Here is a 17,260-nt window from a genome sequence, read left to right on the forward strand (position 1 = left end):
TTATTAGACGCACAACTTTTTTATTTATTAAAATAAATCAAAATTGCATATAGAACCTAAAGTTCATGATAAAATTTGATTTGAAATTTTTTGCAATTGATCTTGGAAACTTTGGAGTTTTTGTTTTACGTTATGAGAGGTTTGTAACCACGTATCATATGCATGTTTTCATTGAAAAATTCGAATTTGAATTTATGGGCTTTATTACATGAAAATTCAGAAAATTTCTCAAATTATTTTCAACCATTACATTAAAACCTTAAATTGCTTTTGGACTTTCGAAAACAAGTTTTTAGTGATCCACTGACAAAAAATTTGTTTGAAATCGTTTTAGCAAAGAAATTTCGTTCATGAATGTATTGTACTAAACATAGTATTCATATTATGAAAGTTTCAATATTTCTTTAGATCGATCTTGTTTATTTGATATAAAATGAAAATTGATTTCGGGGTTTTTGTTCCCCTGTATTTTTCCACTATTTTATGTTATTTTTAATACAAAATCACATATTTTTATGCCAAGAAAAACCGCAACCCATAGCTTAAAAAATTATTTTTAAACTTCCAAAAGCTCCCAAAAATCTTGTTTTTTAGATGGATTAGATTAGAATCTTGTTTAGTTATTTTGTGATGAAAATCGCTCACAAATCTATAATTTTTGAGCTTTGACGAATCTTCTATGGCAGAACTCGATTTCGAGGGGGTCGACCCGCCAAAGAAAGAAGAAGATATTGCAGTAGAGAAATCTCAAGAAACCATAGGGGTTATGGTGAGATTGTGAGAGAGCATCATATTTATATTTCTTATTAAAAAGTGTCACAAAATCCAAATCAATAGAAAATTCACTAAAATCGTTAGATTTTTTAATATCACAATATTATTTTTTCTTTGTTTAAAAAATCCATATTGAGTAACACTGAATTTAAATGGACTCTAAAATAATTTTTTAAAATCTTAATTGAATACCACGTGACTTTTTTTTAATCTTTTAAAATCTTAATTGAATACTAAGGAATGTTTTTGTCCAAAAACAATCCTTTAAATTATTATTTTTATAATCCATTAAAATCTTTTTTTTTATAATCCATTAAAATTCTTTAAAATATCAATCCAAAACACCCCTTAGGTCGTTTTAATGACATTAACTTTTATTTGTTAGAGGATCTTTCCATCGTTTCTTTTTTTTAGCCCTCACATTTTTGGGTTCACTAAAATTTAATTAGGTATTGTTCAATCTGAATGTGTTTTCTTTCCCATGAGAAAGAGATAGAAACAGAGGAGAGAGATTTTGAACAAAGGCATGTGTCCCCCTCCCCTCCAAAAAAAAATGACAAGTATTCAATCTTGCAACGTATGATAAGAGTCAGAGTAAAACACTATAGAATTGTAATTAATAAGTGTAAAATTTAATCTATTGATAATTTATAGTTTAAAGTAATAATAAGAATGAAAGAAATATATTATTTTTGTAATTAATATATTTGCATAATAAAAGTTTTTAATCAATTTTAGACCAATAGTATCATAAATTATTGATATTGTGAAATTTTTAACTGTAAGTGAATCACAATTAAATATTATGTAAGCAACCACGCATACTTTAACAGTTTTACTTACATCAAACCGCGGAACGTGTTTTTTTAACTAAACATAAACTTGCATAAAGTAAGTAGACTACTTTTTCAAGGTCACTTTAATTCGAAAGCAATTCGGCTGACATGTATATAAAGCTGTGAATTGAAATAAAGAGACTTGATTGAAAAAAAGTGGGGTTTGAAAAGTTAGTTTTTATTAATAATTCATATTTCTATTATTATTATTTTTTATTTCAATATAGTATAATAGAATTCAAATAGTTTATCAAAAAAAGAATTCAAATAAATGACATTTCTATATAATAAAATAGGGGAAAGCAAATCTCATGTCGCACGACAAGTTTTTACCTTCCAGCAAATACATGAAATCATTGTGCCATTTTTTTTTATATAATTAAGTGGGTCTCATATTCTTTGTTTCAATTATAGGAGTAAAAATCTGTCCTAGAATATGAGATCATTCTTCCCAATAAAATTTTTTAATTTGAAAAATATCAATGAAAATATAGACAAAATGTAAATTGAAATATAATTTATTATATTTTATATTTTTTGTTATTATTAATACTTTGATTATACGTTCTTTTAAATTTATATGTATTCCTTCTAATATAAATATACTTCATAAATCTATTAATGCTTCACAAATATTAACTTTATAAATATTAAGAATATATATTATTCCATTGATATTAATAGTATTTAAACGACGGTGTTTTGACTATATTAGTTCAAAATATAAAAAGTTGTATCGGATTAAGTTCTTGGTCAAAGGTATTACCATATTAATGCAAAGCGACGCGTTACATTCAGGTTCGTGTTTGCCTTTCATAGACGCGGCCCTTGTCATCCCGTGTTTGAGGTGTTGCAGACAATGAAGACGGCGCTGGTAGACATAATAGAATGGAAATAAATAAGATAAGAGGAAGAATAAGAAGAAACAGATGTGACGAAATCAGAGATCGAAGGGAAACAAGAGTGAGGTGGACACCTACTACAAGAGTGATGAAGACTGCGCCACTGAAAAAGAGGATCTTGTTGTAGCTCAAATGCCAACTCGCCATACCCATCGGCACAAACAGCACTACACACGCCGCCATAATTTTGGAATTTCGATCATATACTATTTGATAACGAAAAATTTTCTGAGAGCAGAGTTGTGACACACCTTGCACAGATGTTGAAAGGGATGACAGGAAAGATGTCGTGATGACAACTGACAAGCCAATGCAACTATGGAAGAGGAGGGATTTTAGGCGGACACTGTAGTTTCATGTATAGGGGGGCTACGGTGGAAAAAATAAAATAAAAAAATTATTTTTCTATCCTATCACATCCTCCTCTTAACCCAAGCTCGCTTAAGATTAGAAATTAAGCTATGAGTATGATAAGAGAAGTTAATAGGATAAATCTATCATATATATTATTGGTTCATCAAATAATGATAAGGACATGATATGATAGTCTATAATATTCTATCCATTTTATCAGATGCACCAAACGGGTCTAAAAAATACAATATTTGAAATAATTTTTTCATAAAAGTAGCTTACATACTCAAACGAGGATGGATTAAGCATGGTAATATTTTAATTTATTTTTGCAAATATCCATTGTTATTTAAAAATTATAATTTCATGAAAATTTTGATATAAGTAAAACTTATCAAAACATTTAAATAACTCATAATGTATAATCTATCTCAATCGTACAATATATACTAGCACATATTGGATATTAATGAAGGAATGAAAGTGCAAGAAATAAATAGTTAAGGATTAAGAAGTTTGCAAAAATAATTTATCATGGTTCAATCGTCATCACTTGTTACCTACTTCCATATTGCAAGTCGCTCAAACGATTCTTCCATTAGAGATCTGTTAGAGAGGAGGATTCAGCAGTAAATAGGACATGCAGAGAAAGAGCTCCTTCGGTCAAGTTGAGAGATCATTTCTGTTGAGAGTTACTTGTGAATAGCTGAGAGAAGATTATACAGTGTAATAAAGAGAAATAGAGGAATAGGACAGCTGTAGGTACATATGAATGTCCAAATCGCCTTGGTGATTGCACATATGCAACAATTGAATGATTTGATTGGAGCATTGCATGCGAAGGAGAAGACTACCATGGATTCATCTAATATGGAAACCAATCTGTCTGCGACGGGAAAGAGATCAGGTTTAGGTTATTCTGATGTTGCTGGTACGGGAGATCCACGTTCGTTGTTGAAGTTTGTGCGTATGGAAATTCCATTGTTTGACGGTACCAACCCAGACAATTGGTTATTCAAAACCGAAATATTCTTCGACCTCCAAAAGGTTCCACCGGAATTGAAGGTCCAGTTAGCAGGTTTGAGGATGGAAGGTTCTGCTTCTTCTTGGTTTCAATGGAAGTACAAGAGTGGAGCGATTCGGCTATGGTCTGAGTTTACAGTGGAGTTGCGGCAACGATTTGGGGTTGCTCCACACAACAAATTGACTGGTGCCTTATCCAAGTTGTCTCAGTCTGGGTCAATGAAGGACTATTTATCCGAGTTTGAGAAGCTGATGAATCAGACTTCAGGGTTGAGTGATGGGTTGCTGATGTGTTTCTTTGTGTCTGGACTCACTGCTGAAGTGAGGAGAGCCATTGAGATTCATGAACCCAAATCATTACAGCAAGCCATGCATTTGGCCACGGTGTATGATTCTCACTATTCTGAATTGAGGGTTTCATTGAGTTCTGGTGTTAAGAAGACATCGAATCGTTGGTCTCAGAGTACTGAGGGTAGTGGAGGATCAGTTCCAATGGGTTTAACACCAACTATTCCAGTCACAACTACACCTTTGGGAGGTAAGCATGCTCTATCTAATATACCTTTTAAGAAGCTCTCGAATGAGGAGTTAGCAAGGAAGAGGGAATTGGGAATTTGTTATACCTGTGATGCCAAATGGACTAAACAACATAAATGTCCAAGTAAAATGTTGTTGCTGTTGGGTGCTGATTCGGATGAGGATGGAGATGAGGAAGAGGAAATAGTTTGGAATTCCACATCCAATTCAAGTGAGAGGGAGGATGCAACCTTGCATTCCCTTTCTGATAACTCTAATGCTAAGGCATTTAATTTCATAGTAGAGGTGTGTGGCAGGCAGATAAATACTTTGGTGGATACAGGAAGCACACACAATTTTGTCCAGAAGGATTTGGCTATGGAGTTGGGTTTCAAGTTGGTCAAGGTGAAGAAAATGCGTGTATTCCTTGGTAATGGAGAGTTCCTTACTTGTGATAAAAAATGTCCACAGCTTTGGTTGATGGTACAGGGGCACAAATTTTTTGTGGATCTTTGGGTATTGGAATTGTCCACAGTGAAGTTGATTTTGGGCATGAAATGGCTGGAAACACTAGGGAAGGTGACTCATGATTATAAGAATCTTTCGATGGAGTTTGTTTGGAAGGGGCAGAATGTGTTATTACATGGAACTTCCAAACAAGGGGACAACAAAGAGGCTGATATCCTTCGAATGCAATGCTGGTACATGGCTGAGGCCTACCACACCACAGAGTCCACTGAGGTACTTCCAGAATTACTTGCTAGTAAATCCATTATAGACCCTTTGTTATTGGACATTTTAGTGGAACATCAATCTGTCTTCTTACTGCCTTTGGAGTTACCCCATTTTCGGAATATGGACCATGCTATACATTCAGAGCCCGGTTCAAAGCCAGTTAATGTGAAACCATATCGGTATGGGCATCATCAAAAGGAAGAGATTGACAAACAGGTTGATAGCTTGCTGTCTTCTGGCTTCATACAACACAGTAACAGTCCATATTCTTCTCCGGTTTTGTTGGTTAAGAAGCAAGACAATACTTGGAGAATGTGTGTGGATTATAGAGCTTTGAACAAGCTTACCATTAGAGATAGGTTCCCAATACCTACTATAGATGAGTTGATGGATGAGCTAGGTGGCTCCAGCATTTTTTCTAAATTGGATTTACGGGCAGGGTATCATCAAATCAGGGTGTTACCAAATGACATTTCCAAAACAGCATTTAGAACTCATGAGGGGCACTATGAGTTTCTAGTCATGCCCTTTGGCTTGACCAATGCTCCTAGCACATTCCAAGCGGTTATGAACCAGTTATTTAGACCATATCTTCGTAGGTTTATCATTGTATTCTTCGATGATATATTGGTCTATAGCCCTTCTCTAATGGATCATGCTCAACATTTAGGAATCACATTACAATGTTTGAGACAACATAAATTTTTTGTGAAGATGAGCAAATGTGAATTTGGAGTAGAAAATATTGAGTATTTGGGGCATAGAGTGTCTCGGTTAGGGGTGGAGGCTGATCCTAAGAAGATTGAAGCAATGATGTCATGGCCTATTCCTAAATCAATTAAGCAACTTAGGGGATTCCTAGGCTTAACAGGTTACTACCGCAGATTTGTTAAGCAATATGCCACACTTGCTGCTCCACTAACTGACTTGTTGAAACAAGGTGCTTTCCTCTGGTCTGCAACAGCACAATTGGCCTTTGATCATCTAAAGTTAGCTATGTCTAGCACTCCAATTCTAGTATTACCTGATTTTCAAATGCCATTTATATTGGAAACCGATGCATCCAATACAGGCATAGGTGCAGTACTTCTACAACACCAGCAACCAGTAGCATTTTTTAGTAAAAGGCTTGGCCCAAGATTAAGTGCAGCATCCACATATGTTAAAGAACTCTATGCTATATCAGAAGCAGTGAAATGCTGGAGGCAGTACCTATTGGGAGTCCATTTCACAATCAAAACTGACCATAGAAGTATAAAGGAGCTTTTGGGGCAAACCATTCAAACTTTGGAGCAACAAAAGTATGTATGTAAGCTAATGGGGTATTCTTTTACAATAGAATACAAGCCAGGTAAGCAGAATGTCATTGCTGATGGTTTGTCTCGTTGTCATGATGAGGTGGTCAGTCCTTCACTCCATGCCATCTTAGCTGAGCCTATGTTTGATGTTCTAACTCAGATCAAGCTCGAGAATGAGACAGATCCACATCTGTTGTCTTTACACCAGAAATTAATAGCTGACTCTAATGCTGTTCCTTTTGTTTCTGTTAAAGATGGAATATTATTCCATAAACAAAGGTTCCTACTCAGTTCTGAGTCTACACTTATTCTATTAGTGCTTAAGGAAACTCATGATTCCTTTGTAGGAGGGCATGCTGGAGTACTTCGATCATTGCTGCGAGTGGCTGCATCCTTTTATTGGGAAACCATGCGCAAGGATGTGAAGGAGTATGTGAGAGCTTGTCAGCTCTGTCAACAGATGAAAACCATGACCCAAGCTCCATTTGGTTTATTACAACCATTACCAATTCCTGAGGGAGTCTTTGAGGATTTAACCTTGGATTTCATAGTAGGATTACCACCTTCCAATGGTTTCACCACAATTCTGGTCATTGTTGATAGGTTGAGTAAATATGCCTATTTTGGTGCTCTACCTACTTCATTTACTGCTGCTAAGGTAGCCACTTTGTTTTGTGACTTAGTAGTTAGAAATCATGGATTTCCAAGGTCATTGCTTTCTGACAGGGACAGAATATTTTTAAGCCAATTCTGGTCTTCCATTTTCAAAAATAGTGGAACAACCTTGAAAGCAAGCACAGCTTACCATCCACAAACTGATGGCCAAACTGAGGTTACCAACAGGTATGTGGAACAGTATTTGAGGCTGTTTTGTAATGACAAGCCGCATGAGTGGTCCAAGTTGTTGGGCTGGGCACAGTTGCATTATAATACTGCAATACACTCGGCTATTGGGATGTCTCCATTCCAAGCTTTGTATGGTAAGCCTCCTCATCAGATTCCTTTTTATCCCAAAGGCTTGGTGAAAATAGAAGCAGTCGATACCTTGCTGGATCAAAGAAATGAATTGTGGAGTAAGTTAAAAAGAAATTTGCAGCAAGCAAGAAACATGATGAAGTCTCAGGAAGATAAACATAGATGTGACAAGGTGTTTGCAGTGGGTGATTTCGTTTGGGTGAAGCTTCAACCATATAGACAGGTATCAGTTGAACGTCGTTGTAATCATAAGTTGGCCAAGAAATTTTTTGGGTCGTTCCGAATTACTAAAATGGTGAGTACAATGGCTTACCAACTTGAATTACCACAAGGCTGCCGTATTCATTCTACATTCCACATATCTCTGTTGAAGCCTTGGTTTGGACCGCCACCTGAGAAGCCCATCTTTGTTCCACAATTTGTGGTGGATAATAGGCCTGTGCAAGTACCGATTGCCATTTTAGACAGCAGGGTAGTCAAGGTGGGACACCATGACAGAAATGAGTTTCTGGTTCAATGGTCTGATGTTCCTCCAGAAGATGCTTCGTGGGAGAGGGAGGAATTTCTGAGACAGGCTTATCCTGACTTGAACCTTGAGGACAAGGTTGTGGTTGAGGAGGGGAGGTATGTTAGAGAGGAGGATTCAGCAGTAAATAGGACATGCAGAGAAAGAGCTCCTTCGGTCAAGTTGAGAGATCATTTCTGTTGAGAGTTACTTGTGAATAGCTGAGAGAAGATTATACAGTGTAATAAAGAGAAATAGAGGAATAGGACAGCTGTAGGTACATGTGTCCATTTGTAACAGAAAGTTGTACATGTGTTTCTTAAATACAACCGTGTAACTGAATTCCATTCATTGAATAAAAATATTAGCATTGTTCTTGTTTCACCCTCTCGAGTTCCCTCTCTAATTGAGAGAGATCTAACAAGATCAAGCTTCACATGTGCTCCACAAATCTTTACAAGCTCTAAGCTTCCAGGTGCTTGAAAATATTACAATCCACTAAATTTCACACATGCTTAGCAATATATAACCTCTAAGCTTATCGGATGTTTGGAAAACTTTCAACCACCAAGTTTCTTGAGTGCGTAGCAACCTTATAATATGATTCTTCAATAGAAGATGATGAAAAGATAACTCGCTCAAATAGCAAGTATACAAGTCAATGCTCTAAGTGGATATGATAAATTTGCAAAAATGAGCTCAATATTGATGGATTTTTGTATATGATGTGAATGGAATTTTATAAAACTCTTTATACTCTGGGGATACTCTTAGAATGTATTCAATTGATTCTCATTGTGTTTAAGAGTAGTCAGAAGCATACATATAATGATTTTATAAAAAAAACTAGGAGTTCTCACTTTCAAATGGTTCCTAATACTAGACGAATATACAATTGACTCTTGAAGAAATATGTATAAATCTAAAACATGTCAAAAAATATATTTTTCAAAACTCCCCAACTATTATGAATGAATTTTTGGAAATGAAAACCAATTTATTTAAAAAAAATCATTTCATGCACATTCTTTACTCTTGCAATAAGAATTATCACATTTATCATATGTTGGTTATTTTCATTTGTTAGAAAAGTATATCTAGATAATTTGTATAAAAGTCATGCAATTTTGAGAGAGAGTGCAACTTTGAGCTATGAATGAAAATACTATTATACCCCTGCATAAATATCTAAATCAAGAAACTATATACCATTAGAGTTTGGCTTGATCTTCATTTCACCATTGCTTGTGTTGTGACATTTCTTTTGTTATTTGCCCATGGTTTGTCGTCCTTTAACATAGCCTTGTTTGTCATGGGTTTTCTCTTCAAATCTCTTATTAGGTATTGCCTAAGCTTTATGCTTACTATTCTTGGATTGTCATCTCTTATGAAGTACAGACACATCATTTTTTTAAAATGCGTGTCAGACACATGTCAAACACCGACATGTCACGACACCTATGTTTTGAGACACATTGACTATTTCCACACACAAATTTGATCCTGTTTGACACGGTCAAGTGGCAGAAATGTAAAAAAAAAAAAAATTATAAAATTAAAATAATTCAAAAAAAAAAGACAGACAAACACCTTTAACCATTAAAAGGGGGGTTTCTCGTTACAAAAAAAAAAACAGAGAAAAGGGTTTCTTTGCAAACAAGAATCAAGACTCCAACTTTATCACTCAAGGGTGGCGAAAAAAAGGCGCACACACCAGAGGACTCAGGCGACATAGTAACAGATGGGTCTACGAAAGAAAGGGAGGATTTGTTTTTTGAGCCTCACAGAACAAAGAAGCATGGAGATTGTAGAGAGAAAAAGAAGAATTATTCAGATGCTTAAGTGACGCTAATTATGAGAATGGGATCTAGCTACTAGGGCACCATTTTGGTTGATCCAACGGGTGAAATTATTCTATTATCCAAACTACTTCACAGCCCTACGATCAAGGTAATATTTTTCCAGATTCTTCGTTGGGGGTTGACAATCCAACGACCACATATTTTCCTCCTTAGTCTACAGGATGCAGTCCATATGATCAAGTGCAGCAAAAGTGAAGCAACCCAAAGGTTCAGATTACATACCCATTGGATAACACATGGTTTACAGCTGGAAACCATTACATCTTACATGGGTCAAAGCTCGGCTTTTTGACCATTGTAGCCCTTATTTATTAATTAATTATCAAATTGACCTTGATTATAAACTATGTCAAAAATTTAACCCCTCCAGAAAACATAACATCAATCTGCCACTGTTTGACCGTTGACCAACAAGCCTACCCGGGTATCCCCCTCCCTACTCGGTTATTTTTTGAAATTTTTTTCGTACCCAAGTAGTCAAGGGAATACCCTAGTATATTTTAAAATTCTGGAAAAATATTTGAATTATTTACCCGGGGTAGAGAGGGGACTACCCGGGTAAATTGAAATTTGGTATTACTGTGTGTAGCTTTTCACTGGAACAATTGTTGAGCCAAATTCCAGAAGTTGGTCCTTGCTTTTTGGAATCTATTGTTGGGTCCTTTGGAGAGAAAGAAATGAATTTGTTTTTAATGGGGTTCAGCCGAATTTGCACAGTACCACACCATTTTTTGTCACTATGACAGCTTCATTTCTACTAAAATCTCATTGACAGCAGGGTGGCTAATCCCAAAACCAAGGAGAACAAATGGTGAAATGGGAACCCCCATTGGCTGGTTGGTTAAAACTGAATGTTGACGAAGCCAGCTCTAGGGGAGGATTGATTTCTGGTTGTGGTGGTGTGATCAGAGATTGTAAAGGAGAATGGTTATTGGGCTTCTCAAAATTCCTTGGCCAAGGTCAGGCCTTCAGAGCTGAGTTATGGAGTTGTCTAACTGGATTGAAAATAGCCTGGGGGAGGGGCTTTACAAATATCATTTTAGAAGGAGACTCCTCTCAGGTGATGGGCTTTATAAGGCAAGAAGATATGGGGGACCATCTGCTGGCTCCCATTGGAACAATGGTGAAAGAACTGCTGAATAGGAACTGGAACATTTTGCTTAATCATACGCTAAGAGAGGGGAACATGGTGGCTGATTGGATGGCCTAGCAAACTCTAGCTGATAGAAGAGATACTGTAATTAATTTTTCAACACCATTTGGGTGCATTGATCTGGTCACGAAGGACAAACTGGGTTATGAGAGACCCAAAGTAGTTAGGTAGTGTCTTTATTATCTTGTAATTTTCCACACAAAAAAGGTGTGTCTGCTGTTCTTTATCTTTTGATTGTTTGTTGTTAATTAGACATCATGCTAATGCCTTGAAATTTCAGTTTCCTCACAAACTGAACTAATAAGCTTTCTTCTTGCAACTAAGGTATGTGAAGCCTGTTATAATTATTTGAAATAATACATTTTTTCGTTTTATTTGCATCAACTAAGTGTATTCCCCTCCTCTCCTTATTGTGCTCTTGTGTTGATGACAAACATGGAACTGAGAAGCATAGTTTGCTGCAAAATATCAATTTGTGGAATGGCCATCTAAGTTAGAATAGTTCTTTCAGCTAATAATAGTAGCTTCATACCAACCATGTGAATAGTAATAAGCCTTGCTTATGCCTTGTGTTTGGTCTAACACCCAATTCAAGTTGTATATGCCATGACTTTCTCTTTCTATTAAGTTCTTCATCCTCATCATAACCCGACAGTCTTGTTCAACACATTTGTTCAATATGATATACCCGGGTAAATAATCATAGAAAAGCTATGATTATTTACCCGGGTAGCCCCCTTCCTATCCGGGTAAATAATTCAAACATATTTTCAGAATTTTAATATATACTAGGGTATCTCCATGACTACCCGGGTAGGGAGGGGACTACCCGGGTAGGCTTGATGGTCAACGGTCAAACAGGGACAGATTGGTGTAATGTTTTCTGGAGAGGTTAAATTTTTGAAATAGTTTAAAATCAATGTCGATTTGATAATTAATTATTAAATAAGGGCTAGAGTGTTCAAAATGCTGTCAAAGCTCCTCATCCAATGTTAATCTCAGCCTAACAACCCAAATTAGCCTTGAGGACAAGGCCGTGCTTACAGGGGTGGATGATGTAACAAATTGGGCCACTAATCCCAATCAAACTAGAGTAAAACATCAGACTAAAAAGCCTATAAGGCTATAAGACTATGTATTGGGCTAATAACGGGGAAATGTAAATTATATTATATATATTACAAATATTATTTAATATCAAAACGTGTCGTAACATATCAAAATTTAATATATTTTAGAATTAACGTGTCGGAATGTTGTGTCATGTCATGTTCTGTATCGGTGGCGGTTCAACATAGGTCATCTCAATGTTTATTTTTGTCGTCGTCAAATTTATTGTCTCATTATTGATTGTCTTTTGTTATCTCATTTTTCGTGGTTTGTTCTTCTTCTATTTTTTTTTTGCCACAAAGGCTCTTTTCTTTGTTTTTTTATCATCAAAACATATATTCTATTTACATAATTTAAAATATATTATAATAGATATTAATATATTGTGAATAGAATATTCATCATTCTAACTTTTTTGATTTAGTATATTTTCAGTTTAGGCACTTCTCAATCGGACAATTATATTGAATCTTGTCTTTATATTGGATGGTTCAATAGTTTGATGATTCATACATTAATGACCACAACTTTTGTATTTATTGTAACTTTCAGTGGTACTCCTTGTACCATTTTCTGAATCCTTAATTAATGTAAACAATTTCATTTCAAATGTTGTTATTCCTACTTCTTTAGCTATAGATTTTTACTTTTACTCGACATGGCAAGCAATATCTATTGATGAATAGTGATATAATGTTGGTCTTTATGAACTAATTGTTCTAAACTTTTTATTTGGTGTAGCTTGTTACACGAGCCATGAGTCGAAACCTAATTTTTGTGTGGGTATGCGTCCTTGAATTGAAGGTGTGTACTTTACTCTAGTTGCATTCATTATTATTGTTTTCTTCATTTAGTTAAGAAAATATTTAGTATGATATATATGATACTTTCAACTTGTATTTCATATGCACTATATTATTGTGCATCCATTTCACATGAGTTGATATAATATTTGTACTTCTAGTAGTCTTCTTTTAGATATTCATACAAAAGTTGTTGATTTTCTTCAACATTCTTTACCATTATGAACTCCAACATAATAGAACTTTTAAAATTGGAGGTTCATTTGTTTGTTTTTTTATCTTAGAAGATTAGTACAAACTTAGAAGGAAAATAATAATAACAAGATCTTAAAAATCAAACTCTAGAATTTTTTTATTTTATTTTTTATATAATAGTGGCAGATGTAATTAAGTGAACCAAGACAATGGAATGTGAATTCATTATAACTTCTTTTTTTTAATGATGAAAAAGCAAATTTCTTTCTAGGATATTTCAATGCCATCCTTCCACTACAAAAAAACACGCTGTTTAGCCACGTTTAAAAACGTGGCAAAAGCTAGCAAAAAATTGTGGCTAAACCAAACTACCACATTTTTGGCAAACGTGACTAATCCTGGCGTGGCCTTTATTTAGCCACATTTTCCTTCTCACTTTGCTACTGTTGTCATGAGTGTGGTAGCATTACTTTGGCCACGATTTTTTATATATTAGCCACTTTACAAACGTGGCTAATTTGTAGAGAGAGAATAAAAAAAATAATAGATTTTTATTTCTTTTATAATATGCCACTGCCCAAATTCTTTTTTGTTATAGAGATATCAAAGTTTGTTAAGAAATTTCTTTGAAAAGAAAGAATAGTCTGAAGTAAAATGTTAAGTATTGATTCTTCTCACTTTCCATTTCAATTATTTTTACTAAGGACCAAAACAACTATAAGAACCAAGCATATAGAGCATACTCTGAAGATTTCCTTGACAATTAAGGAGCTATCTCTAGAATAGAAATGAGGCAGTTAGAATCAGAAAAAAGGAAAAAATGAATTGCAATGCAAAATGAAAAATATAGAAGCCCAAAAAAAAGTCACTTCATTATTGTGATGAAATCCATTGAGATACAATTCTTCCAAAAAAGTTACTAACAATTAGGATACTTAATTCTCCCAAAAAAAAAAAATTTCTCACCCTATAGTCTTTGTCAAATCCGTCAATTTCAACTGAGCGTCCATAGTCCTGCGAAGCAACAGGCAAAACAAAATAAAACCCAGTAGAGTCTAAATTTTCTCATAAGCAAACCCATATTTGACATATCAAATATCTAAGTCAAATATCAAACATTCATTAAAGTTTCCAAACCAGAGGTGACACACCAAGGAGGATGATTTTGCAAATAAATTTCTTAGAAAAAACAAAGTTCAAATGGTCAAATTATCACTTTTAAATTATCTAATAAAAAAGATAAGCAATGCTAACTACGGTGACAGTTGGTTAAATTGTAAACACTAAACTAGCCTAATTACATTAAAAATTACTTTGATAGAAAAATATGTATACTTGAGATGAAGAAATGTTGGTTTATGCAGACAAATGTTTACAGTTCTCCTAGTGCCGCTGCCGCATATGATAAAAAAAATTGTTTTCAACAACCCACATCTTACTGAAACAATTAAAAAAAATAATGTAAAATAAATCATAAAATCAACTTGCTAAGCTGCATAAGGCTATGGGCTAAAAAGAACCTTTATACGAAAATGTCATGCGAATTAGAAATGTGGAGTTAGAAGATCTAACTTACAATGGAAATATTTCTAAGAGGAGAATAGGCATGAACAGTTAGAATGCAGGGGAAAAGCAAATTCTAATTTTCCAGTCCACTCCGTATCCAATCCTGTGAACACACCCAAGCTTGGACAGTAGCAGGATAAAGTGAGCTCCAATCACGATCAAGAACTTTTCTGCTATAATTAAATGCCAACTCTGGTACAAATTTTGAGAAGTATACGATATAAACTGTTAATAGAAGGGGCAATAGGTGGATTTGGCATATGAGAAACATCTTGGGAAATCAAAGATGGCATATAATGAAATGCTCCCATTACATGTGTGAGCAGAGGAATACCCAGTTAAACGAGTTTAGTTTGGGATGTCATTTTAGATAAAAATAAAATAAAAACTATAATAGATTTCATGTATAAGAACTCACCACAATAAACCTGATTGTCTAACCTTTGTAATCGAAAGATCCTTCTTCTTGAATTATTTGTCTAATCTCCTCAGGCGTAGGACAATATAATGGAATGTTAGACGAGTCCAATTTTGTCTGCTCCATCAAATTCTACACCATATAATTAATATATGGTGTAGAATAATTCATGACATGTTGTATAATAAGGGCGTATGAAAGCAAGAACAAGTGAAGATAATAAACCTGGACACATGCCAAATGGCCATATAAACAGGTCAAATGAAGAGCTATATCCTCATCCTCCACTGGCTCATTGATACTACCAGTCAAGTTATCTGTCGTTATACAGCATGAGGGTAAGCATCAACATGAGGGCAACCATAGATATATTTTCAATTAATTTGGTGGCTAGTTTCTCTGAAGAAGCACACATTATATAAGGCAAGACTTATGCACAACCAGGGAAAGTAATCCAGGGTAAATTTTAATATTTTTGCAATAAAAAATTATATACGCTACATACATATAATATATATAAGCATTTTCTTCAACTACTAGTTCAAATAATGCATTACTTGGCACAAAACTCTTTACGCTATCCTACAATTCATAGAAGACGGAAAAGTCTTTACAGAGATAAATAACACCATACAATTGCCAAAACAAAAACAACTTAAAACATCCACAACTTGATATACTAAACAAAAAACAGATTTAAGGAAAAAAAATATGCCATAGACATGACAAGATGGATCCTTTAGTTGCGTTCATTAGGGGAAGTAGTAGAAGAACCATTCATCTTGGGCTTTGGCTTTGGCCTCTTCCTCTTCTTCTCATAGCTAACTCCTCTAGCCTTTGACTGAAAATCACAAACATCTCGCATATAAATCCAAATGAATAGAAGTTTGGATTTAAAACTATAGACACTATCAAGAGGGAATTACCTGAACCAATTCTTCTATGATATGCAGCAGTTTAAAATTTGATACAATCGTTCAAATTATGCATTTCCATACACAAAGATAGGATATTACTTTTACAAAATCACAAATGGTTCAAATCGTCTAAAAAACTGAATTCCTAGTATATCTTCCTTCTTTGCTATTGTGGAAGGCCCTGACCTAGGATGCATAGATCAGATACAGATAAGATATGGCACATGAATATCAAATAACACATACATGGGAATGCTGTAAATTCTAAATTATAGGACATGGCATGGCTATAAATATAATACAACATATGAATTAATATAAGATAAACATAAAAACATGTATCTTAAATTAAAACAAAACATTAATTTCCACCCGCATTAGTATAAATTTTTCAAAAGAAAAAAGTATTTAAGGATGCAGACTAGGAGCATAAGATGGTATCTGATGGGTATTTGACACGTAGATGTATCTGACACTAGTACAACAACCATTTTGAAGGTCAATGCTTCCTTGCTTCATGAAAATGTAGGAAAGCTCTTTGAGTGACAGCTAAAACCTTCAGCTAATACTCAGAACGGCAACATGTAGCATTAGTATCCATATGTTTAAATGTTAAATTTGTTCAAAATTTAATTAGGTGGTATTTTATATTGTGTGTCCCTCAAATGTGCTCATATTGGACCTGGATGGTTATTTATGGATTTATTTAGGTTTCACTTATAGGCTTCAAGTAGTTGAGGTTATAAAAATTGTTATTAAAGCCACATTTATTTTCTATCTTGTTTCAGCACAATTACAGGAGCCATTAATTTCTGGGTCTAAATCAAGAAACATTATTATGAAAACATTAATTTCTCTATCGTGTTTTACACCAAGACTCTTTCAAGAGTTGAAAAAAGACAATAGATCTTAATACAAAATAGTAAAATTTAAAGAAAAAAAATGCTGATTCAAAACAATAGAATAAAGAAATATATAAACTTTCTAAACATATTGCTGGAAAAAATTGTAAACTATTTAAGAATATGTAAATCGGAAGGACTTTGATTTACTTGTTTAAGAAAAAATAGACTCCAAAGAATAGCCAGGATAGCATTGTCATCAACGAGCAAAGTAAGACATGCCTGTGAAACCAAAACAAAATAAAATTTTAGATATGCGACACATATTATATGTGTAAACATAAACACACTTTCTTCTAAGGTTCTAAGCAAATATAACTTAGCTTGCATACAGGTACAATGCTTGTAATAACCTCAGTACTCCAGAAACTGCACAGAAAGTTCCATTTTATAAGAAACATATATCATGCACAGGA

This window comes from Gastrolobium bilobum, unplaced genomic scaffold, assembly GCF_033153095.1.
Source record: "Gastrolobium bilobum isolate Gb01-03AN ecotype WA unplaced genomic scaffold, APGP_CSIRO_Gbil_v1 utg896, whole genome shotgun sequence".
In the NCBI taxonomy this organism is placed as follows: Eukaryota; Viridiplantae; Streptophyta; class Magnoliopsida; order Fabales; family Fabaceae; genus Gastrolobium; species Gastrolobium bilobum.